General features: G+C 36.6%; 1 protein-coding gene and 1 pseudogene across 50 annotated transcripts in view; one reads left to right on the top strand and one right to left on the bottom strand.

Moving 5' to 3' along the window:
* KMT2C (lysine methyltransferase 2C) overlaps positions 1–26806 on the bottom strand; it is a 300852-nt gene that overhangs the window by 148097 nt on the left and 125949 nt on the right. For 4 of the 50 annotated variants that reach the window (XM_078343416.1, XM_078343415.1, XM_078343414.1 and 1 more), the window contains one exon: positions 7081–7157. The exons of 43 other annotated variants lie outside the window; for them this stretch is intronic. The gene's annotated coding sequence lies outside the window, so the exon portion shown is untranslated. The remainder of the gene's footprint in view (positions 1–7080; positions 7158–26806) is intronic. 3 more of the 50 variants (XM_078343417.1, XM_078343413.1, XM_078343420.1) reach the window with 1 other exon arrangement.
* LOC103794939 (SIN3-HDAC complex-associated factor pseudogene) lies at positions 23276–24087 on the top strand (annotated as a pseudogene).

Genomic DNA, 26806 nt, shown 5'->3' with positions numbered 1-26806 from the left:
TTCAGTAAAAGCAGATGTGTCCCTAAACCTAATACAATAAAAATCAGAAATTCACAATATAACAATAAACTCCAAATCTCTCCACTGGAGAAATTTAAAATGCCTTTCTATATAACAGCACAGTTTTAACCAGGAAGAAAAATCATGTATTACTTTGAAATGATTAAGAAACATCAAAAATCTCTGAGATGTGGCAAATGTGGTATTCAGAGGAAAATATATAGCTTGAAACATGCAAAACTGTAAGACCAAAGAATGAAAATATATAATACTAGATTCAAAAATTAAGCCAATAAGAATCAACATATAATCCATGAGATTCACAATCTCAGGAAGTAAATTCACCCTAATACTGTGTTTATTAAAATGTTATTAATGAGATTCAGATGTTTAAACAACTATTTGCTTTAGACAATGAAATAAGGCTGACTGAAATAAAACCTAATCTATGAAATTATTCTGTATATGAATTGATCTGAAGTAATGAATAATTGAAGGACTGATTCATAATTCTTTTTCTGGCCCAGGCTAATTATTCTAGTTGGCATACTATTAAACACACATTTCTGATCGAAATATCTGCTAAAAAATAACATCAAATGACATTACAAAATCAAAATGGAGACTGCTAAGAGTGGGATTTTTCTCCTGCCCCTGTCTTTCCTTTCTGATCCATTCTCCTCACTGCTGCCAAAGTAATCTTTCTAAAAGAACCCCTCAATACAGAACCTGTGGTAGGCAGAATTCTAAAATGCTCACCAAATTTCTCACCCTAATACAGAGGCTATAAATATGATGAACTATCATAGCAGGGATAATGCTGTAATATATGGCAAAGGAATTCTGCAGATGTGATTAAAGCCACCAGTCAACTGACTCTGAATCAATCAAAAGGGAGATTCACCTAATCTAATCAAACAAGCCTTTGAAAGCGGAGTTTTCTCCAGCTGGTAGCAAAAGGGGAATTCACAGCAAGGGAACAATTCAATACACTGTTGCGGTCTCTGAAGATAAAAATAGCCAGGAGTAAAAACCAAAAAAAGCCAGGAGTAAAAACCAAAAAGTGGCCTCTAGGAGCTGAGTGACCCAGGCCAATGGCCAGTAAGAAAATGGCAAGCTCAGCCCTACAACTGCACAGAACTGAATTCCTCCCACACCTAAATGCACCTACAAGAGGATTCACCCTCAGGGCCTCCACCCAGGTAACACCTTGATTTGAGTTTTGTGAAACCTTAAACAGAGAGCACAGTTGGGCCTGCCGAGTTCTGACCTAAGTAAATGGGTGCTGTTTTAAGATATTAAGTTTATCATAGCTGTTATATAATAACAGACAACAAAAAGAGCAGCATTTCAAGGCCCTCCATGCTTTGGTCTCTGCCAAATCACTATTACATTTTAAAAATTTTTTATAAACACTATACTTACATTACACAATGTTTTAACACCATGAAGTAAAAACATAAATATTTTAAATTTCAGCTTGGAAATGAGGAGGCAGAATCTCAGAGGTTTTCCTAAAATAAAATAGGAGAGGCAAGCTTTCTGAGTCCACAAAAGAGCCCTCTACCTATTGGGTCAAAAAAAAAAAGGTAATTTCTCTATTTATAACAACATACATAAATTAGAAACCTCGAAGAAAGAGGTCCCTAACAGCTATAACCTTTAACATAACCATAAATAAAAACATGAATAAATCTGACTATATAAAAATGTAAAAACTTCTAAGTGGTAAGAACACACATTTCAAAAAAGAATCAAATGACAAAAAATAACCACCAATTTGAATTACAAATCTAGTATCCTGGGTATAAAAAACAAAGCTTGTAAGTTATAAAACTGAGTATAATTTTTAAATAGACAAGGATACTTTATAGAATTTCATAATTTAAAGAAGGCATAAGGTTAGCCAATAAAATATAGGTAATATGCAAGAATCAGTAAGCATTATTATTTGCCAGCAAGTAAGCCATGTACTTTATTCTCATCTAGGCCAGGCACAGTGGCTCACACCTGTAATCCCAACACTTTGGAAGACAGAGGCGGGTGTATCACCTCAGGACAGGAGTTTGAGATCACCCTGGCCAACATGGTAAAAACCCATCTCTATTAAAAATTTAAAAATTAGCTGGGCCTTGTGGCAGGTGTATGTAATCCTAGCTCCTCAGGAGGCTGAGGCAGGTGAATCACTTGAACCCAGAAGGTGGAGGTTGCAAGTGAGCCAATATTGAGCCCCTGCACTCCAACCTGGGCGACAGCAAGACTCCATCTCAAAAAAAAGGAATTAACATTATTTCCATCTAACTACCACCATTTTAGGTAGATGTCACTATTTCTGATTTTACAAATGAGAGACAGAGATGTTAAATTCCTTGCTCAAGCCCACAGAGTCAGGAAATGAAAGAGGAATTGAACTCAAGGAGTTCATAATTAGTTATATACAAGTAATAAAGACAAATTCCATTAATCGACTATGGAAATGTGCTGAATGCTTTGTCTTGTTTACACAATAGCTTTTATATAAGTTGTAAGAAAATAAAGCATGGCCAGGCACAGTGGCTCGTGCCTGTAATCCCAGCCCTTTGGGAGGCCAAGGCAGGCGGATCACTTGAGGCCAGGAGTTCTGCCTGGCCAACATGGCAAAACCCCATCTCTACTAAAAAAACAAACAAACAAACAAAAAAAACAATCGGCAGGGGTTGTGGCACACGCCTGTAATCCTAGCTACTGGGGAAGCTGAGGCAGGAGAATCACTTGAACCCAGGAGGTGGAGGTTGTAGTGAGCCAAGATTGTGCCACTGCACTCCAGCATGGGCAACAGAGCTGGACCTTGTCTCAAAAAACAAACAAAAAAAAAGAAAAAGAAAAAAGAAAGTAGTCACTTTGGGATCAGAATCCAGAAGATCATCTCAGTGCCAACCAAAAGCAATGTACTGGAATATTCATAAAACACAATTCATAATTACCTCAAATTTAAAGCACCCAAAATGCCCAACAGTAAAATAAATAAATTATGGTACGCTTAACAAAAGAATACTATACATCAATGAGAAAAATAAAAAACTGGAAGCAACAATTTGGATTAATCTCACAAATATATACATGAGAGATGACAGAAAACAGTAATTAGTAGCCCAATTATACAAAGCACAAAAACAGGCAAGACTCACCTATGTTGTTACTAGTGATGATAGGGCACACCTTTGGGAGTTAGTAGGAGTAACCAAGAGGAGGCTTGAATGGAACTTCTGGGACTCTTATTATTTGCTTCCTGATGTGATTTTAGTATATAGGTTCTAATATTTGGGGTATTCTATTATTCACTTTGCTGCATATATAGCAAACATATATATATATATACATGTGCTGTTCATATTTACCAAATCACATTCAATACATACCCAGAAGGGGTGAATTACAGTGTATGCAAAATATACCTTAGTAAAACAATGATTCTCACTCATTTATTTATTTATTTGGTAACAGCACAGGAGCTAATATAAGAGTAACTTTCCTGAAGAATAACTTTCCTACAATGTCTTAAATCTGAAGAAAATATAGAAAGTAATTGAAGCATGTATATATATATACATGTATATGTATATATGCTACATATACATAGCATATATACAGCAAAGTGAATTTTGTATCATTCTTCAATATATTTTCTAGAAAAATTAAGTTTTTTAGAAAATTAAGAGAATTTTAGATAAAGACTCAACTTTTAATGGAAAATATTTTCCTATTTCTTTCTCACATGAAATTCTGTATCAAGGTTAGTATCCTAACTGGTATCTCTCCAACGGTGGGTTAAGAGTTTGTTTTCTTCTGAATTAACTTGTATTACATTAAGGAATGATATTAACTGAAATAACCATACAAATGAATGCACCATAAAGCTAATTTCAAGATATCTTTCCTTAGCCAAAAGCAGAAAAGGCATACACATAACTTCCACATAAGTTATTCCTAAAAGCTCATCATGCGTACAACAATAAAATTTATAGTTTGAAATTTTTTTGACACTGAAATATTAATCATGTTTGTTTAACACAACTTTAAAGTTAATAATAAAACACTGCATATTACAGAAGACATTTCAGAAAGAAAAAAATTTTAAAGCTTTCATTTGAGTAGGAGTAAACACAGACACAGTAAGATTCAAGTTAGTTGGATACACTTAAATCACGTCTTTTAAGAACATAAGAACAGATATATTTGCTTAGTCCAAAACCGTGGTGTAATTTTAGCCCAAATCTGAAACTAACAGAAGAATATTCAGCATCTTAAAAGTTTTATTTCAAGAATAGTAAAAGAACTTCTGGTCTTACAACCATTACACAGATAAAATAAGTTTCTCCAAATAGATGTATACAAAAATCTAGCACATATATCCCCAAGTTGAGTTAATAAGGTGACCTAGATTCTGGTTGAATAGAACCCTTGAAATATAACTTTGGTGAACAAACTGTTTGTGTTTTCCACTTGTCTTGAAAAATAAGTGATAAAACAGATTTCCAGTACACCCCTGCAACTGACAAAATGCTACTTACCAGGAAAAAACCACTACCAAAATCAAAATCACAGAAGGACTATCAGTAAAAATATTAATGCCACAAATTAATATGCTGTTAACAGCTGAATTATGCATCAAAAGAGCATTTACATAATCATGGAAAATAACTTAAATATCTTTTACATCACTAGTAAACTCAAGAAAAGATAGCAAAAGCAATACTATTAAATTTCATTTTTCATCTATTAGCTTTGACTATTTAAAACTAGACACTAAGTTTTGATTACTTTTAAATTGAAGGAAAAACAATTATCTTTCTCCTCTTAACTTTTTCACTTATATGAAAGATGAAATTAAAAGAAAACATACAATTATAGCTTGGCTACATGTGTAAAATTGATTTAAAGATACGTAATTATGCTACTGAATTCAATTGAAAACATAAACTCATGATTTTGAAAAAAAGATATTTACTGTGTTTCATTTTGGTATAAGGGGAGACAAATAAGTCGGAAGAACAGAAGAGAAAATATAGAAGTAGACTCACCTTTCCATATTCAATTAATTTTTGACCAAGGGGCCAAGATAATTCAAGAGAGCAATAAATAATCTTTTAGAATCATGCTGAAACTGCTAAATAATCCATATGGAAAACAAAAACATGAATCTTATCTCATATTATCTTATCATATATGTAATTTAACCATAAATGGATTTTTTTAAACCTACAGGTAACCCTGGGGCAGGCAAAGATTTTTTAATAAAGCAAAATGAGCAAATTTTTTATAAATCTCCAAAAATTAACAAATGACAAACATCATCAAAAAAAAACCCTCTGCTGTTCAATAAATATTGCTAAATAAATGGAAACAAGTTACACATTAGGTAAAAATATTTACAAAATGGCTCTCTAATAACTGACCTTCTGTGAATAATATATTAAAAACTCTTACAACTCAAGATGACAAGCAGATCAACCGGAAAAAAAATGGTGATAGAGACAAAATATTTTAAGACATGTCACCAAAGATATACAAACAGCAAATAAAAACATAAAAATATGCTCGATTTAATTATTCATCAGGGAATGCAAAATCAAACCCACAATGAAGTATCACTAAATGCCAACCAGATGGCTAAAATTTAGAAACAGTGATAATATCCAGTGCTGGCAACAATGTAGAGCAAATGGAACTCTCAGATCTCTAGAAATGGAAAAGTATACAGACACTTTTTAAGAAACTGTGAAACTGTTTTCCAAAGTTAAGCATGTATTTCCAACAAGTCAGAAATTCCAGTCCTAGGTATTTACACAAGAAACATGAAAAGATACTTCCACACAAAGAATGTTACATAAAGGCTCACAGCAGCTTTATATACTAGCCAAAAATTGAAAGAAACTTAACTGTAAGCTACTGAATGAACCAATCTCAAAATCATTATGCTAAGTTAAAAAGACAGACAGAAAAGATTCCATACTCTATGGTTCCATTCATATGTTAGTCTAGAAAAGGCAAAACTATAGGAAAGCAACAGACAGGTGATTGCCAGGAGCTGGAGTGGTAGGAAGGCAGTAACCTCAAAGGGTCATGAGAGAATTTATGGGTGAAGGGCATAATCTGTATCTTGACAATGATGGTAGTTACATGACTGTTCATATATATCAAATCACATTCAATATACACCTGGAAGGGGTGAATTATAGTGTATGCAAAATATACCTTAGTAAAACAATGACTCTCACACATAAATATATTTATTTATTTATTGAGTAACAGCATAGGGGCTAATATAAGAATAACTTTCCTGAAGAATAACTTTCCTAAAATGTCTCAAATCTGAATAAAATGTAAAAACTAACTGAAGTTAATTGTAAATAACCAAAAACTGGCTGGAATGGGAGGACATTTTACCCTTGGAAAAAAAGGGTATATCATTGGCTAAAACACGTATTTAAACAGAGTTTCAATGCTGGGCACGCTGACTCACACCTGTAATCCCAGCACTCTGAGAGGCCGAGAAAGGTGGATCACCTAAGGCCAGGACCTGGAGAGCAGCATCGTCAACATGGCAGAACCCCATTTCTACTAAAAATCCAAAAATTAGCTGGGCGTGGTAGTGTGTGCCTCTAGTCCCGGTTACTTGAGAGGCTGAGGCATGAGAATCACTTAAATCCAGGAGGTGGAGGTGGCTGTGAGCCGAGATCACATCATTGCACTTCAGCCTGGGTGACAGAGCGAGACTCCGTCTCAAAAGAAAAGAATATTCTACAACTAATAAGTATAGTAATTCAAATAAAAAATTTAGTGGATGGGCTTAACAAGAGATTGGCTATTGTAGAAAAATGGTCCGTCACCATGAAAATAAATAGTGTATCTATTCTGAGGAACTAAAAGTAAAAATACTGGGAAGAAAATGAACAGACCCTCAGTAATCTATGGAATAATATCAAATACACTAACATTCATGTAATTAGAATTACAGAGGAAGAGGGGAGAGAAATGAGACAGAAAAAGAATAAGAAATAAAGGTCAAGCTTTTCACAAATTTGGAAAATATCAACTTACAGTTTCAAGAAGCTCAGCAAACCCCAAGCAGGATGAATACAAAGAAAACCACACCTAGGCACATCATAGTCAGACTGCTGAAAACCAAAGATAAAGAGAAAATCCTGAAAGCAGTCAGAGAATATCAAAACATTATTATATACATGGGAATAATGATACTACTGATACCACACCTAAATTCTCATTAGAAACCATGGAAGACAGGAAACAATGCAACATCTTTTAATGCTTAAAGAAGGAAAACATAATCAACTGAGAAATCTATATTCAGGGGAAAAAAAGTCAAAAATGAATGCAGACTTCCACTTTCAGACAAAATGCAGGAAATGTACTATCCCTATTCTTTCGACTAAACATAGCTTTAAAAACCCATGGCCGTGATGCTGAAGACAAACGAAGACAACAAAATGAGAGAGGGAAGACCAACTAGGGTTGAAGGTCCCCAGAAACAAAAGAAGATGAATGCCCTAGGTTTCCTTATTACTCAGATATACAAGAAAAATTGCTAGAGAAGCAGACAACTCAGAAACACCAACAGACACACACATACATAAAAGTCCAAGAAATTTCTGCTGTCTCCAGTCAAAAAAAGCAGGGAAAACAGCAAGTTACCAAGACAAAAAAACTCATAGACAACAACAAACCAATTTAAGCCAAATGGCACAAATAAAAGCCCAAGCCACACACCTTTTGCAAAGACTAAAGCTAAGAGGACATAGTCCTTAGCCATTCCCCACTCCTACCCACAGACAGCGTGATTATCACAGAAGGTCAAGTGGGAATACAGGACATTCATACCCACTGAGCAGTAACGTGGCTTCCTCCCTCTAGAGTGTAAGTGGAAAAAAGTGGGGAGCCTGAATTCAATACCCACACAATGGTGAGGACATACCCCTACCCCTCCTTCTACAGGGATGTGACAGGAGAAGGCTACTGGAGAATCAAAACTCAAAGCACTGCCCAGTGGTAACATACCCACCCCTCTATCCCAGTGTCAACAGAGGCCAAGTGAAAAGCAGGAACCCTTTGAGCCAGGATAGTATCCACAAAGGTATAATGCAAAGGCCAGAGTTTTCACTCCTATTCAACATTTACTAGGTATACTTCTCCATCAATAAATCAACAAAGGCCCATTAAGGAATGGAATTTTCACACACACCTGGGAGTAGCAACAAGGCTGTTCCCCTCTCCACCCCAAAAGCAAAGTTTCAGATAAATCCTACTAAAAGGGGGGATTTAAATAAAATGCAAGCTTCATAACATAACACTTAAAATATTAAGGATTCAAACAAATGTAACATGTCATACCATACTAAGAATCAGGAAAATCTGAACAGGAATTTGAAAATACAGTCAAAAGGTGAAAACAATGAGAATTCATAGTTACCTGTCAAAGATTTTAAACTACATACTATAAAACTGCTTCAACAAGCAATTACAGCCAGGCGCAGTGGCTCACACCTGTAATCCCAGCACTTTGGGAAGCAGAGGTTGGGGGATTACTTGAGGTCAGGAGTTCGAGACCAGCCTGGCAAACATGGTGAAACACTGTCTCTACTAAAAATGTAAAAATTAGCCAGGCATGGTGGTACCCGCCTGTAATCCCAACCACTCGGGAGGCTGAGGCCTGAAAATCACCTGAACCCAGGAGGCAGAGGTTGCAGTGAGCCGAGATCATGCCACTGCACTCCAGCCTGGGCAACAGAGTAAGACTATGTCTCAAAAAGAAAACAAACAAAAAAGCTATTACAAACAATTTTGAAATAAAGAAAACAATACACAGTTTCAGCAAAGAAATCAAGAAGATACAAATATAGAATTTAAAACTAAAAAATATACTAACAAAAATAAAATTCAAACTGAATAAGCTGAACAACAAAAAGGGAGAGATTATCCAACCTAAACAAGACAGAAAATAAACAGGTTAAAAAAAAAAAAAAAACAAGTGGCTGGGCATGATGGCTAATGCCTATAATCCTTGTACTTTGGGAGGCCAAGATGGGTGGATCACCTGAGGTCAGGAGTTCAACACCAGCCTGGGCAACATGGCGAAACCTCATCTCTACTAAAAATACAAAATTAGCACAGTGATGCATACCTATAATCTGAGCTACTTGGGAGGCTGAGGCAGGACAATCACCTCAACCCAGGGACGCAGGTTGCAGTGAGCTGAAATTGTGCCACTTCACTCCAGCATGGGTGAAAGAAGAAAACTCTGGCTCAAAATAAATAAATACATAATTTTTTTAAGAAGACATTAAAAACACTTGTGGGACTATTAATAAATGATGCAACATTCCTGTCATTGGAATTTCAGAAAACAAAAAAGATGCAGCTGAACAATTAGTCAAAGAAATAATGGGTGAAATTTCCTCACATTTATAAAGAAAAAGACCCACAGATTCAAAAAGTTGAATAAATCCAAAGAGGATACACACAAATAAATCAATGCTAATATACATCATAAATTTCTGAAAACTAAAGACTAAACTAAAAAACTTTGACAGAAATAAGAAATGACACCTTATCCACAGATGAAAAACAACTCAACTGACAGCAGATTTCTCATCTGAAACCACTGAGGCCAGAACAATGCAGCATAACATTTTTGCAAGTCCTAGAAGAACTGACAACAAAGAATTCTATATCCAGCAAAAACATCCATTAATAATGAAAGGGAAATCAAGAAATTGTGAGATGAATGAAAACTAAAAATTAGCCATGAGACATAACTACACTAAAAAAATAGTTAGAAAAGTTGTTGAACCGGAAAGGAAAATGATAAAAAGAAGGATTCTCAGAACATCCCGAAGGAAGAAATAATAAATAAACAGTAAAAATATGGGCAATAAAAGAGACTTTACTATTCCTTGCGTTATCAAAATATTAAATTGTTATATGATGCAAAAGCTATGCTGGGTAAAACTGTTGATATATTTCCAAAACTGAAGGCAGTGGCACCAAGCTATACTAGAAGTTACTGCATTCTCAACTGGTACTACAATTGCAGTAAAAATAGAATATCATTGAGAATATAATTGATGAAGCAGCAAAAGTCATTAATGTTTTAAATCTTGATTCATGAATACACATCTTTTAATTATCTATGTGACAAAGTGAGAAATAAAGTATAAAATAATTCTGTTCCAACACAGTTTTTCTTGAGGGAAGAAACTTCTGTGATCAAGTGATTTATAAACTTAAATAAGTGTTTTCATGGAACACCATTTTTACATGCAAGAACAACTGACAAACAGTGATTAAAAACTTGATTATCTTACATATTTCTTCAAAAATGAATAAAGTGAACCTCTCACTTCAAGGAAAGGAACTTACAACATGAGTGGCCAATGAGAAGATTTAAAAAACTTATATTCACCAATGTAAGTTTAATTGATTACAATACTTAAGACTTTTCTGATGAGATCAGTGGATTGTAACCAATGTGAATTTTGTTAATTATTAAAAATGTGTATAACCAAGCAAGGTGGCTCACACCTGTAATCCCAGCACTTTGGGATCACTGGAGGCCAGGAGTTCGAGGCCAGCCTAGCCAACATAGTGAAACACAATCTCTACTAAAAATACAAAATTAGCTGGGCCTAGTGGCACGTGCCCTCTAGTCTCAGCTACTCAGGAGGCTGAGGCATGAGCATCACTTAAACCTGGGAGGCTGAAGGTACAGTGAGGTGAGATCCCACCACTGCACTCCAGCCTGTCTCAAAAACAGAAAAACAAAAATGAAAAAACTACATCAATAGTTGGAATATCCGGATTACTCAGTGAACCAATATTTTCTAAAGACTACTTAATAATGTTATGAAATCATATATGGGTAAAAGATCCCTTGAAATTGCAAGATAGTCTAATAAACTATAGTTTTAAAGAGTAAACATATAAAGTTCACTGATGGGACTGCAGTCTTCAGACTGCACCAAACCACTTGAAAAACTTGAGAAACTACCACTTCTCAAGCTTTGGTGTAGTATGAAACTGTAATATTCATCATTCTGAAATGGTTATCAACATACTTTTCCTTTTTCCTAGTGTGTATCTTTCTGAGGCTGGTTTGTCTTCATATATTTCAACCCAAACCAACATATTTAAACACACTGAATGCAAAAACACATGACAGAATTCAGCTGTTTTATATTAAGCCAGACATTAATGTTTCAAAATAAAAGAAGTATTCAGATGCCCTGAGATCGAAAAGTTTGAGAACACTGGTTATTGAGGCACAGAAACACAAGTGGAATTCTTGCATCACAATATAAGTGTGACTTGAACTTTACTAGGTAATTACAACCTATTTTCCCAAGTGATTGTTCAAATGTTCACTCTCTCATCTGCTGAGTAAGAGTTACCACTTACCCAAATCCAGGCCAACATTGACTACATTCAGACTCAATTTGTGCTTATCTGATAGGTATGCAACACTATCTCACTGCAGTTTCAAATTTGCAATTCATGATTACTAATGAGATTGTGTACTTAGTCATGTGTTTACTGGACATTTGGATTGCCTGTTTTGTAAACTGCCTATTTGGTCTGCTCAGTAGAGAAATGAGTTGTCCTTTGTTTTTCTTATTCATTTGTAGTAGTTTTTTCTAAAACCAATTCCTCTTCATATTTGTTGCCATTATCTTCTTTTTCTCTAGGGCTGCTTTCATTCTTATGATTTTTTTAAGTCAGAGTTTCATTCTTGTTGCCCAGACTGAAGTGCAATGGCGTGATCTCGGCTCACCACAGCCGCCACCTCCCAAGTTTAAGCAATTCTCCTGCCTCAGCCTCCTGAGTAGCTGGGATTATAGGCATGCACCACCAGAACTGGCTAATTTTTTGTATTTTTAATAAGAGACATGGTTTATCCATGTTGGTCAGGCTGGTCTTCAACTCCCGACCTCAGGTGACCTAACCACCTCAGGTTCCCAAAGTGCTGGGATTACAGGCGTGAGTCACTGTGCCCGGCCTATGGTATCTTTTATTAACAGAAGATATTTCTCTAATGTAGTTGAATGTTGCAGTATTTTTCTTTTTTTGGAGACGGAGTTTCACTCTTGTTACCCAAGCTGGAGTGCAATGGCGCAATCTCGGCTCACCGCAACCTCCGCCTCCTGGGTTCAGGCAATTCTCCTGCCTCAGCCTCCCAAGGGGCTGGGATTACAGGCACAGGCCACCGTGCCCGGCTAATTTTTTGTATTTTTAGTAGAGACGGGGTTTCACCATGCCGACCAGGATGGTCTCGATCTCTTGACCCCGTGATCCACCCTCCTCGGCCTCCCAAAGTGCTGGGACTACAGACGTGAGCCACCGCACCCGGCCAGTATTTTTCTTTATATTCAGTGCTTTCTGTGTCTCAAAAATTCTTTTACAAAAATATTCTCCCTTTATTACCTTTCTAAAAGCTTATTATTTTAGGTGGAAATACAAAGGGCCAAAAGGGATTGGAAGACATTTTGTACTATTCTTTCTCTTAATTTTCATAATTCAGTCTTACCTTCTAGTATGCCTGATAATTTCTGACTTATTGCTAAACTTTGTTTTTGAAATATTATAGCGGTATTTTGAAATACTAGATGAGATGCCAATTACCAAAGATTTTACTTTTTTCTCCAGACGGGCACTTCGGATAGAAAAGATCACATTAATTTAATTTGCTCATTAGCTGCTTTGAAGCTCATGATTATTCAAACTTCAGTCTTTGTATTAACAGATTTTTCCCCCCAATCTTCCCTTGTTTCAAAGGTGCAGGCTAGGGATCAGTAAACTTTTTCTGAAAAGCCAGATAGCAAATATTGTTAGTTTTGCGGAACAAGAGGCAAAACCAGGGATATCCTGAAAGTATATCTATAACTATCTGACAAGAGAGTAAACAAATTTCCACAAACTTAGTGATAATTATTCAGAATATAATGACTGAGTACAACTTTTTGTAATATAGGTCTACTAATGAAAATAATAGAATTTGGAAGAGGAAATAAAATTTCACTTAATTAGAATTCAAAGCTATTTTCCTTATCATCAAAGTTGATTATAAATGTTCATTTGTACATTCTGATCTACAACGAGATTTTCTTTTTCTTAAGAGAGTGTCTTGCTCTGTGGTCCAGGCTGAATGCAGTGGTGCAATCTTGGCTCACTGCAACCTCTGCCTCCCAGATGCAGGCTATTCTCTTGCCTCACCCTCTGGAATAGTTGGGATCACAGGCATGTGTCACCATACTTGGCTAATTTTTGTATTTTTTAGTAGAGACAGGTTTTTGCAATATTGGTCAGGCTGGTAGCAAACTTGTGGCCTCAAGTGATCCACCTGCCTCAGCCTCCCAAAGTGTTGGGATTACAGGTGTGAGCCACCATGCCCAGCCTACAATGAGATATTCTATATCCATATTTGAAAATTTTTTTTACAGAGAGGTCTAATAGAAATCCACAAGCATGTAATGTTAACTGAGAACATTCATCTTTGAAAGTTACTTATAAAATTTTATTAGAGTCTTCTCTTTATCTTTGCCTTTTAGCAAGTCATTATACTGCAGAACAATCACTTCCAATTAAAGGATAGGTTGAAGCTAGTGAATTAGAGAGGAAAGTGGATTCTGAAATACGGAAATTTCCCTTATACTTCCCTCGAGGTCCAAAAATTGCTGCAGGAACTGTAGTTTGAGCTTGGAAAATATCTCTGAGCAAAATATCTCATCTTTATATGACAACAGAGATGCTGATTTTTATTTTAACTACTGACACCATATAAACTGTGTGAAGTAACTTGCCATTACCTGTGACCAAAACAACAATAGTTGTTGTAGAAGTAACCTTACCATAGTATAAGTTTCACTTATAATCACTGCTCTGGCTTGTAATTTTAGGTTGAGCTTTTTTACAAAATATTATGAAATCTATAGGAAAAGCCAATTTTCAAAGCTATTAAGTATTTAATAGTTGAGGGCAATCTCATTCAGAAGAATTTCAATCTCATTCCTTAGCGCAAAAAAAAAAAAAAAAAAAAAAACTACAATGAAACTTTATCACTGCCAAGTCATTAAATTGCTATGTAGAAGAGCAATTCAGTACATTCTGCTGTTGTATCTAAGAGAAATTCACAGGATTTGATGATGAAGTCCACAAAAGCAAGTCAAAGTCACTGCTGACATTATTATAATAGCTCACCAAAACGTGACAGGAGTTAATATTTTCTGCAAAGTACCTGCTAATAAATACAGTAAACAATCAGGCTTTAAACATCTGACATTTAACCAACTTTGTACATTTGTCCAACTAAAGTCTTTTTCTGCTCCAGTTATTTTTGCCACTATCAACTGTAACACATCTTAGCAGATTCCACTTCAGGTTGTACTAAATTAAGTTTCCGCTGAACTTTTCTGAAACATTTTCTCTTGTAGTTGTTTCACACAGACTATTCATAAATACTAATTCTTCAGTCATTTCGAACTCAGCATTGGTTTCTGGATTATTTAACAACTGAAGAGTACTGGTAACACCTATTCTTCCATCAAAAGCCTAAGAAAACCAAGAAAAATCATTCACCTTCTTTCCAAAATGACTTGATATTACTCCCAATACCCTCGGCTCACTGCAACCTCCACCTCCAGGTCCAAGTGATTCTCCTGCCTCAGTCTCCCAAGTAGCTGGGACTACAGGCACATGCCACCACACCCAGCTATTTTTGTATTTTTTAGTAGAAACAGGGTTTCACCATATTGGACAAGCTGGTCTCGAACTCCTGACCTGTGATCTACCCGCCTCAGCCTCCCAAAGTGCTAGGATTACAAGTATGAGCCACCGCCCAGCCCTGTCCTTAACTTTGAGAGCAAGTACTCTCACTGAAAGGTTAATAGTCTTTAAAAGTTTATTTTCTATGGACACATTTTTGGTTACCATGATAAAACATAATTTAAATTAAGTAGTGTTGGTAATGGTGGGTAACAAATAAGCCACTGAAAAACTTACTTTATAGCTTAATTTCCATTTTTTGTGTTTGAGGAGAAAATCTGCCATGATAAAATTTTGTTTGATTTACTATTTTTTTCTGTTAGTTGGGAATACTGTGAGAAATGCCCAGTCTGGTAATGCTGACATATACTGTATTCTTTTAGCACTGCCACAGTGTTCTGGCGTAATAAATATAATGCTTTGCCATCTAATTTGTTAACAATAATATACACTCCACTATGCCTCAAAAGTGTTACATATAAAGTCCACTTTTCTCCTTTTCTTGTTTTAATATGATAGGTAGGTATGTACTGGTAATCAGAGAAATAAATACGATGCCAGGGCAATGTGTAGGGCATACAAACATACACAAACACACTGACAAAATATATGTCATTGTGATTGGTAGCATGCAGAGTAGCAATCTGAAGCATATGTACTCTCTGTAGCAACCAACTCTGACACTGTAGTGCAACAGAAATCACACATAATACCCAAATAAACAGGTGTGGTTATGTTCCCATAAAACTTTAGTTTTAAACACTATACTTGAATTTCATATGATTTTCCTATATGATGAAATATTATTCCCTTTTAAATTTTTTTCAGATATTTTGAAAGGTAAAAACCATTTTTAGCTCATGGCCCACATAAACATAGCTGGAGGACTGACTGTGACCCACAGGCTGTCATTTGCTGACACCCTGTGTAGCTTTCAGGGTCCCAAATAAAAGTCTATAGAACTTAATGGCTCCTAAATTCCCTTTTTGTCTTTCCAGCTCTATAGACTGCCAGAAACCCTTCTCAGCTATTCAACCTCTCAGCTGGATTTTTCTGAACTGAGCAAATAACTCAAGGGGAAAAGAAAATTTAATGTTGGGCCAAACTGCACAATCTTACTCTCTGAGTTTTCAGTTCCTCAAGTCCTCACCACTCTACCAGTTTTCAGATCCCTTAAATATTTAAAACAATATTTTATACAGTTTCTCTAACTGTTCCCAGTGGAAAGCCTACTATAAACCAAGCATCTCTGCCATACGAAGAGGTGGAAATAACACTTATACTACTGAATATAAAGACCAAGTATAAAGCTACAGTAACAATGACATCATGATATATCTCTGGGATTCTCAAATACACAAAGAATAAAACAGAAAACCTATGAATATTCTAAAATATATTGAACATTTGCTATCTAATAGGTCATATTTCAAATAAGGGGAGAAAAGATGTTTCAATAAATAATGTAGTAAGAATTCGCTCTCCATATGTGAAAAAATAAGATATTTTATGCATATATAAGTTTATATTACTCTCCACCTCTCCCCCACTCTTTACATTCAAGGTGTCATTTACAATACCAAAGAATACCATCCACCTTATCACAAAGGTAAATTCACTAAACTGAGACAATCTCATTCAATGAGCCTACCAAAATTTAACTATGTTTTAAACAAACATACAAAACTCTTAATTTTCTAAAACAGAAATTTTTCAGATTCCTCTTAGCTCCAAGGTGTCAAGGTGACAGGAAACAAACATCATTCATTCATTCATTCATTCATTCATTTTTGAGACAAGGTCTGGCTCTATTGCCCAGGCTAAAGTGCAGTGGTACAATCTCAGCTCACTGCAACCTCTGCATCCTGGGTCCAAACCATCCCTCCTACTTTTAAGCCTTTCGAGTAGCTGAGGCTACAGGTATGCACCATCACACCCAGCTATATATTTTTTCCTTTTAGTAAAGAGACAGGGTCTTGCCATCTTGCCCAGGCTGGTCTTGAACTTGTGAGCTCAAGTGATCTGCCTGCCTCAGTCTCCCAAAGTGTTGGGATTACAGCTGTGAGCCACCATGCCTAGCCACATCAATTTTTAAGTAAATGTATATCTAAGAGCATTCCAAGGTCAAATAAATACCTAGAATTATCTTGCTGTATTCAGACCTTGTGTTTAACATTGTGAGGAAATAATCCATTGTTAATTTTTTGATGTCTTCCTTCTATCCCTGCATTTTAGAGTGAAAAAATAAAATAATCTTTTACTCTGTGCATGAAGATTGAATATTGGCAGGTAACATGACTTGAAAAAGATGTCACTTGATATTAGCTAACTATGTCAGAGACAGATTAAGAAGACTCCTGACTGCTGGCAAGGATTTTCCTTAATTAAAATAATAATAAGGAAATGGTTCATTTTCTCTTTTCTGCCTCCGAATGCCATCCTAAGAGTACAATGCTTAGGGGTCCTGCCCACTATCTTTTGCCCATGAGAGGATCTGGACCAAGAAAGAGACCAATATGTTTTGGATACACCAAGAAAAGACGGTAAGAACCTGACAACTTGTTATCATGAAGCTACACAACTACCCATCACCTAACTCCTAATATTCTGTTATGAAATAACAAACTTCTTGTATTTTATAGAGTTACTTGCACAATACCTCTGATTCTGGCCAAGATGGAGTCACAAAGACCAGATTTACACTCCTCCCTGAAACAACCACAAAAAACAAAAATATGGCAGGGTATGGTGCTCACGCCTGTAATACCAGCACTTTGAGAGGCTAAGACAGGTAGATCACTTGAGGTCAGGAGTTTGAGACCAGCCTGGCAAACATGGTGAAATCCCATCTGCACTAAAATTTTAAATGTGTGGATGGATGGATGGATGGATGGATGGATGGATGGATGGATGGATGGATGGATGGATGGATGGATGGATGGATAAATGGGTGGATGGATAAATGGATGGATGGATAAATGGATGGATGGATGGATGGACAGATGACGTGCAAATATGTGAACATATATATCATATGTGAACATGAGACAACAAAGAACTGCGGAACTTTGAGAAATGAGAAACAAAAGCGGTGAGCTCTACATATGCCCCAGCACACAACCTTGAGAGACTTTCCAGGCCATTGCTTAAAGAGTGGCAACTGAGGCAAATCCCAGCTGACTCCTGAGTCAGAGAGAAAGCTGAGAGCCAGCAGAGAAAAAAGCAGCAAGGAGTAACTTACAGAATGCTAAGATGAGAGTTACATAGAAAAGAACCCCAGAATCCTATAGAAATCCCCTTTCAAGCATTCACTGGAGAACTGATCAGCATATGCATATGAGAAAACTAAGAGACCAGAAAAAGAACCATCAGAAAGAGCGGGAGGGAACCGGGCCTGGTACTCATACGAAGCCAGGAATAGTGTCTGTTCCCACTGGCCAAACTGTGAAAATTCATAATTCATGGAATATTCAATAGAGTCCATAGGAAAACCTTGCCTCACTGGTGAGGAATAATTAACCTGAACTAAGTACTCCTTCATATTTGCCTAATAAATCATAAAAGCAAAACCCAAAAGAATGAAACTGTTTATAAATAACTACATCTCAAAACAAAGCTCAAGAAGATTTACAGAATAAAGAAAACAGCCAGAGCCGAAGGTAAATTTTACAGCTAAATAAAGTTTATCAGGCATAAAAAGAAGTAGACAGTAATGATGTGAAATGAAAATAATGAATCAAAACTGACCCAGAACTTGCAGAGACGTTAAAATTAGCAGAGAAAGACATTAAAACTGCTATTATACATGTATTCCTTATAATCAAAAAGTTCAAGAGAGACAAGGAAGATAAACAAAAAAGGCCAAAATCAAACTTTCAAAGACAAAAAATTTAGAGATGAAAATTACATTGGATGTAACTAAAGCAGATAGAAACTGCAGAAGAATAGCAAACCTGAAGATATAAGAACAGACACTAAAGTACAAAAAGAAAAACAATATTTAAAAAATGATTGTTTAAAAAGCGTCAGTGAGCAGTTGGGCAACTTCAGATGGCCTAATATACAGTTAACTGGAGTCCCCAAAGGAGAGAAAAGAGGAAGAGAAAAAAATACTTAAGAAATAACTGCTGAAAACTTTCTAGCCATAAAAACTATTAACTCACAAATCCAAGAAGCTCAGCAAACTCTAAGCACAAGAAACATGAAGAAAATTACATTAAGAATAACATAATCAAATCATTCAAAATCAGGAAACCATTATTAATAGCAGCCATATAAAAAGACACATTACCTATAGAAGAGCAAAGACAAGACCATCAGAATTCTTATGAGAAACAATGCAAGTGAGAAGACACTGGCACATCTCTGAGGTTCTAGGAGAAAAAAGTCAACTAGAATTCTATGCCTGGCAAAAATATCTTTCAAAAATGAAGGTGAAATAAAGATACATCAGAAATATAAAAAATGAACTACTTCATCACCAGGAGACCTTCACTGCAAGAAATATAAAGGATATTCTTCAGAAAGAAAATAATGTCAGATGAAAATCTGGATTAATACAGAGGAATAAAGAGCACCAAAGTGGTAACTATATGAGCAAACATCTTTTAAATGTTTTATTATTATTTAAATCTGAGAGATATATGTTTAATAAAAAAACAGCAAAAATATATTACAGAGTTTATAATATATGTAAAAGTCAAATGCACAGAAGTAGTAACACAAAGTCCAGGAGGGAAGAAAAGAAAAGTAAATGAAGGAATGCTTTTATTTCAGATGAAATATACAGTATTACTTGAAGGTAGAGCTCTGCTAGATGTATATTATAAATCTTAAAGCAATCACAAAAAATAATTTTCAAAAAAGGTAAAGGTAATTAAAAGAAGTAAAATGGAATTATAAAAAATAATGTAAAATAATGCCAGAAGGCCAGGTGCAACAGCTCACACCTGTAATCCCAGCACTTTGGGAGGCCAAAGCAGGAGACTCACTTGAGCTCAGGAGTTTGAGACCAGCCTGGACAACATAGTGAGACTCCATATATAAAAAAATAAAGTAAGGCCGGGCGCGGTGGCTCACGCCTGTAATCCCAGCACTTTGGGAGGCTGAGGCAGGTGGATCACCAGGGTTAAGAGATCAAGACCATCCTGGTCAACATAGTGAAACCCCGTCTCTACTAAAAATACAAAAAATTAGCTGGGCATGGTGGCACGTGCCTATAATCCCAGCTACTCGGGAGGCTGAGGCAGGAGAACTGCTTGAACCCAGGAGGCAGAGGCTGCAGTGAGCCGAGATCGGGCCATTGCACTCCAGCCTGGGTAACAAGAGCGAAACTCTGTTTCAAAATAAATAAATAAATAAAGTAGCCAGGTAGGGTGGTGCACAACTGTGGTCCCAGCTATCTGGAGGCTGAGGTGCATCACTTGAGCCCAGGAAGTCAAGACTGCAGTAAGGTATGATCACACTACTGCACCCCAGCTTAGGTGACAGAGCAAGACCCCATCTCAGCAGGTGGGGAATGCAAGAAAAATGATGGGAAGAACAAATGGAGACAAATAGAAAACACATAAGAAAACAATCACATTAAACGAACATGATCTAAAGACCCCAATTAAAAAGCTGAGATTGTGAGAGAAACAAAACTGTTGCCTGCAAGAAACACAAGTTAAATATAAAGATGCAAACGGGTTAAAATAAAAGGATGGAATAATATACACCATGCTTACACTAGTCAAGAGAAAGCTAAAGTGGATATATTAATATCAGGCAGAGCATATTTCAGAGTTAAATACAAGATTTTTCCACTACTTGCAGTCAATATCCTTAACACTCTCTTTACTCTGCTCAAAGTTACAAAGTTCTTTTGTATAAACATTAGAGCACTTACCCTGCCTATGATGGAGAATAACTCAGTTTTATATACTATACAACACTTACTATAGTCCATTAGACAAAAATATGTAGAATTTGCTATAGTCCATTAGACAAAAATATGTAGAATTTGAGACACCTTCCAATTATAGTACAAAACTCTCTGCAGAAAAGAATTAACAAAGCAGATCTGAGACTACTATATTATCCTGTGAAAGGTCTGTTTACACAGTTGGTCCTAAGCTGGTTCTGAGAACTTGAATTTCAAGAGGGTTCCCTAACTGATAATCATGGTTTACTGTATGTAGACTACGGAAATAATGTGGCTTATCCTGCTATTCTTTTTATGAGTCTGGAAATTTCACATAAGCTGGGCAGAGAGTATACCTATATGACTAGCTCAGATAAAAACCATGAGTTTCTTGGGCAGTCACATACACTGTTGTATTTTCATTAAGGGGGAAACAAGGTCATCTATGTAATCCTGATGGACGGCACAGCACATAAGGAAGCCTGAACATGGATTTTTCTAGACTCTGTCAGTGTCTTTTTCCATTGAGGTCTTTCTACTGTATGTCCATACTATGTGTTACCGTAATAAAGCTTAGCCATTACAACTCTAAGCTGATCCCCATAAGTCTTTCTAACAAATTTTCAAACATGGAGGCAGTCTTGTAGACCCCTGACAGAAATATAGGCTGTGATCTCTTAAGGTTTATCCTTCCTCTCAAAAAACTATAAAGGGCTGGGTGCAGTGGCTCACACCTATAATAACTAGCACTCTGGCAGGCTGAGGTGAGAGAATTGCTGGAGCCCAGGAGGTAAGAGACCAACCTAGGCAACAGAGCAAGACCCTGTCTGTTTTAAAAAAAAAAAAAAAAAAAAGTTACCCAGGTGCACTTGTGGTCCTAGCTACTCTGGAGGCTGAGGCAGGAGGACTGCTTGAGCCCAGAAGTTGAGGTTGCAGTGAGCCGTAATCATGCCACTGCACTACAGCTTAGGCAACTGACACTGTCTCTTAAAAATAGAAGTTAAAAACAAACAAACAAACAAACAAAAAACAACTATGGGGAAAAAAAGGATACATACTCTAAGAATTTTTAAAATTTACATGAAAAACACTAGGATTCTATAGAAAATAAAATAAAATAGGATTAAATAACTTTTTTTTATAAAATAGATACTAACAAATTATCTTATGTAAATATCCAAGTTAGTAACTTTAAGGATCTTACATAAAACTGCTTTCCATTGGCTGGAGACGTGCTGAGAGACTTTCATTATATATTGTTTTTCAATTTTGTTTAGATAAGAATGCTTATCTGCATTCTTAATGTGAATTGCCACCTTACTATAGGAAAGCTATTTTTGTTTGCTTCTGCAGTCTACAAAAAGAACAAAAACATTAAAAATGTACAACCCTTCTCACAGAACTAAGGTGGTTTTACACAAAGATATCTGGCACAAAATACAATGAAATTTCAATACAGAATTAAGGCAGGGGACGAGGGTGGAGAAGGAAGAGGTTACCAATTCTAAGAGGGAAGACAACAAAAATATTTTTTTCATGTCTTAAGAGTAAAACACTGAACTGTTGATTGTTTATTTATTTTTGAGATGGAGTCTCAGGCTGGAGTGTGATGGCATGACCTCAGCTCGCTGCAACCTCGGCCTCCAGGGTTCAAGTGATTCTCCTGCCTCATCCTCCGAAGTAGCTGGGATTACAGGCACATGCCACCACGCCCAGCTAATTTTTGTATTTTTAGTAGAGACAGGGTTTCGCCACGTTGGCCAGGCTGGTTTCAAACTCCTGACCTCAAATGATCTGCCTGTCCTTGGCCTCCCAAAGTGCTAGGATTACAGGCATGAATCACCAAGCCCGGCCAACACTGAACATTTTATTCAGAACTAGTTAAGAAAACAGTAATATGTATTAGGGGTAATGGATTACTTCTTTTTGAGGGGCAATACTGGGAATACAAGAGAAAGGAGTTTATTTATTTATTTATTTATTTATTTACTATTTTTTGAGATAGAGTCCTGCTCTGTTGTCCAGGCTGGAGTACAGTGGTGCAATCTCAGCTCATTGCAACCTCCACCTCCTGGGTTCAAGCAATTCTCCGGCCTCAGCCTCCCGAGTGGCTGGGATTACGGTACAGACACACGCCACCATACCCTGGTAATTTTTGTACTTTTAGTAGAGACAGGATTTCTCCATGTTGGCCAAGCTGGTCTCAAACTCCTGACCTCACATGATCCACCCGCCTCAGCCTCCCAAAATGCTGGGATTACAGACATAAGCCACCATGCCTGGCTGAGAAAGGAGCTTTAGATAAACAAAATGATTAAACATTTGTAGCATGTAGAATGAAACTATTCCCTCAGTAATACTGAACTTATCCAAATTTCCAAGATGTTGGTAGCACCCCCAGAGCTTCAAAGGGGAAATTAAAAGAGAACACCATTATCCTTTCTGAAACACAGATTCACTGTTTGCCATATTATTCTATCTATTAAAAGATGAATAGAGTTGAGGAGGAGGGAGTGCTTGAGGGAGACTGACCTGGCGTGCACTCCGCACCTCAGGGACGTTGTTGCGCGTGGAACGGCTGCTTTTGGAAGACTGTTGCCCAGAAGAAAAGATGTTTGGTTTTCATAAGCCAAAGATGTACCGAAGTATAGAGGGCTGCTGTATTTGCAGAGCTAAGTCAGTAAACGCTATGAAAAGGACCCCCAGAGCTGTTTTGGATTGCATGAGACTCGCTCAGGAGACATCTGCAATGCCTGTGTCCTGCTTGTGAAAAGATGGAAGAAGTCGCCAGCAGGATCAAAAAAAAACTGGAATCGTGGTAGATGCAAGGGCTGGACCCAGTCTAAAGACTACATTGAAACCAAAGAAAGTGAAAACTCTATCTGGGAACAGGATAAAAAGCAACCAGATCTGTTAACTGCAGAAGGAATTTAAACGTCATAATTCTGATGCTCACAGTACCACCTCAAGTGCCCCTCCCCAGCTCAATCTCCTTGTTACAGTAACCAGTCAGATGACGGCTCAGACACAGAGATGGCTTCTGGTTCTAACAGAATACCAGTTTTTTCCTTTTTAGATCTCACATACTGGAAAAGACAGAAGATATGTTGTGGGATCATCTATAAAGGCTGTTTTGGGGAAGTCCTCATTGACACACATCTCTTCAAGCCTTGCTGCAGCAATAATGAAGCAGCTGCTGAGAAGCCAGAGGAGCAAGGGCCAGAGCCTCTGGCCATCTCCACTCAGGAGTGGTGACTGAGGTTTTTATGTAAAAGGGGAACAGAAAAACCATCTAAATTTTGAAAAGACCATAAAGCAACAAACTGACCCTCTTTTTTTTTCCCCACCCCCAAGACAGAGTTTTGTTCTTGTTGCCCAGGCTAGAGTGCAGTGGCACGATCTTGGCTCACTGCAACCTCCGCCTCCCGGGTTCAAGTGATTCTCCTGCCTCAGCCTCACCACACCCAGCTAATTTTTATATTTTTAGTAGAGATGGGGTTTCACCATGTTGGCCAGGCTGGTCTTGAGTGACCTTCTTATTTTTAACTTGGATACCTGCTATTCTGCCAAGACAACTTCTAGAGTAGTTTTGAATGGGTTGATTTTCCCCAGTCCCACAAACTCTGAAACCAGTGCCTAGCTTACTAAAAAAAAAAGAGTTGTACATAAATTTAAGATGCTGAGTATTTCATAGGAAAGCTGAATGTTGGTGTAAAGTGCTCTTTAAGTCTTTTTTTTTTTTTTTTAATCCTCTTCTAATGAATGAAACTAGGGGAATTTCAGGGGACAGAGATGGGATTTGTTGTATGATAAACTGTATGTAGTTTTTAGTCTTTCTGTATTGAGAAGCAATGGTTGGGGCATTTTGTTTAAGATGGCTGGCTAAATTTGTTTTCCCTCATGATAATAAATTTGTCCTAACTCAGTAACCTGGACTTTGACCCTAGAGGTAGTTGTTAATCATTTTGAAATATTAAGGTGTTGCAACGGTTCTGAAGAGTCAAACCTGTACTACTGATTATTAAGCAGGACAGACTGAGCTTACTGTTGGCAAATATCTTGGAAAAGAAAGTATATACAGAGAGGTAACTTATATATGTTGCGGCCTGTGCTACCTCCCTTCATATTAATATTTGATATTTTAATTTATGTAAAACTTCTAAAGCAGAATTAGGTTTTTATTTTCTTTCACTCTGCATTAATAGTAAAATTTACTAAAAGAAAAGAGATTTGTGTTCATGTTAAGTGGGTTGGTTTTGGTTTGGCTTCTTTTAGTTAGGTTTTCGGAACAATGTGATATCCTGAACTTATAGCTCTGCAATCCTGAGATCCTCATGAAAAGCTTCTCAGTGGAACCCAAACCAGAGTACTCTTACTGCCTCTTTTCTAAATGTTCAGGAAAAAGCATCACCAGTTTAGTCTTTTCATAATGAGGTAGAAGCATTTGCCTGCCTTGTAATAACAAGACTCAGTGCTTATTTTTAAACTGTGTTTTTAAAATTGGATAGTATAATAACAATAAGGAGTAAGCCACCTTTTATAAGCACTGTGTAGTTTTATAGTTCTTAATCTAAACATGTTATATTTTCTTCTTTTGGAAAAATCCTACATGCTACAAGCCACCGTATGCACAGACTATACAGTGAGTTGGGTCGTCTCTCCCACAGTTTTTGAGGTGAATTACAAAAGTCCAGTCATTAGCATCCTCCTGAGTTATTTTGAAATGGTTTTATTTTTTTTTTCTTGTACATTTTGGCTGCAGTATTGGTGACAGGATATACTATAATATGGATCATCTCTACTTCTGTATTTATTTATTACTAGACCACAACCACAGTCTTCTTTTTCCCCTTCCACCTCTCTTTGCCTGTAGGATGTACTGTATGTAGTCATGCACTTTGTATTAATATATTAGAAATCTACAGATCCATTTTGTACTTTTTATACTGTTGGATACTTATAATCAAAACTTATACTAGGGTATTGAATAAATCTAGTCTTATTAGAAAATAAAAATTTTTAAAAAGATGAATAAAGTTTCCCCTGGAAAAAGCAAAAACAATCTGAGGTATATTTCAGAAAAGCAAAACTGCTTGATAAAGATACCATGTAACAACTGAGGAAATTATTTTATATATATTAATTTTAACACAGGAATAATATTGTCAATCCAGGATTTCTCTAACCTAGCACTATTCACATTTTAAGCTGTATAGTTTTTGGTGTGGGAGGCCATCCTGTATATTATAGAATGTTTAGTGGCGGCCTTGGCCTCTACCCAACAGAGACCAGTAGGACATACCTCCTCATTCAAGGTAATGCACTAAATTTTGCCCTTCACTGGCAAATGCCACTAATGCATGTATTGATCCCATTAGTAACTCTCTTGTGTTACAGGTACTTTGTTAGGCAGCAGAGAAAATATGATAAAGCAAAACAGATATTTTCCTCATGCTCACAGTGCTTACAACCTTGGTGTAAAACTCAAAGAAAAAGACTCACATACACATATGCAGACGGAATAAAAAACTCAAACAAATATAAAGTTGCAGATGTTGATATGTTACATAAAGGAGATATATATGGTTGAGCATGGTGGCTCATGCCTGTAATCCCAGCACTTTGGGAGACCAAGGTGTGCGGATCACTTGAGGCCTGGACTTTGAGACCAGCCTGGTCAACACGGCAAACCCTGTCTCTACTAAATATACAAAAATTAGCTGGGCATGGTGGTGCACGCCTATGATATCAGCTACTTGGGAGGCTGAAGGGAGGATCCCATGGGCCCAGGAGGCAGAGGTTGCAGTGACCTGAGATTGTGCCACTGCACTCCAGCAAAAAAATAAAGGAGATATACATATTCCACTGTGAATGCATAATAAAGCTGCATACTCAAACATTTCTCATTAAAAGATATGCATAATCAAAAAGTTTACAGAGTACTGTAACCCCTCACATCAGAGCTTTACAGTATCTTGTTCTCTTCTACTTTCTTGATTGAAAAGCCTAATTCTAACTTTGGTTTATTTCAATATCTAGTTTCTATGGCTCTCACAGGTTAAAAAAAAAAAAAAGATTCTCCCCAAAAATAAA

The sequence above is a fragment of the Callithrix jacchus genome, chromosome 11 (genome assembly GCF_049354715.1).
Source record: "Callithrix jacchus isolate 240 chromosome 11, calJac240_pri, whole genome shotgun sequence".
Classification (NCBI taxonomy): domain Eukaryota; kingdom Metazoa; phylum Chordata; class Mammalia; order Primates; family Cebidae; genus Callithrix; species Callithrix jacchus.
Note: the sequence above shows the minus strand (reverse complement) of the source record. Positions and strands in the feature narration are given on the sequence as shown.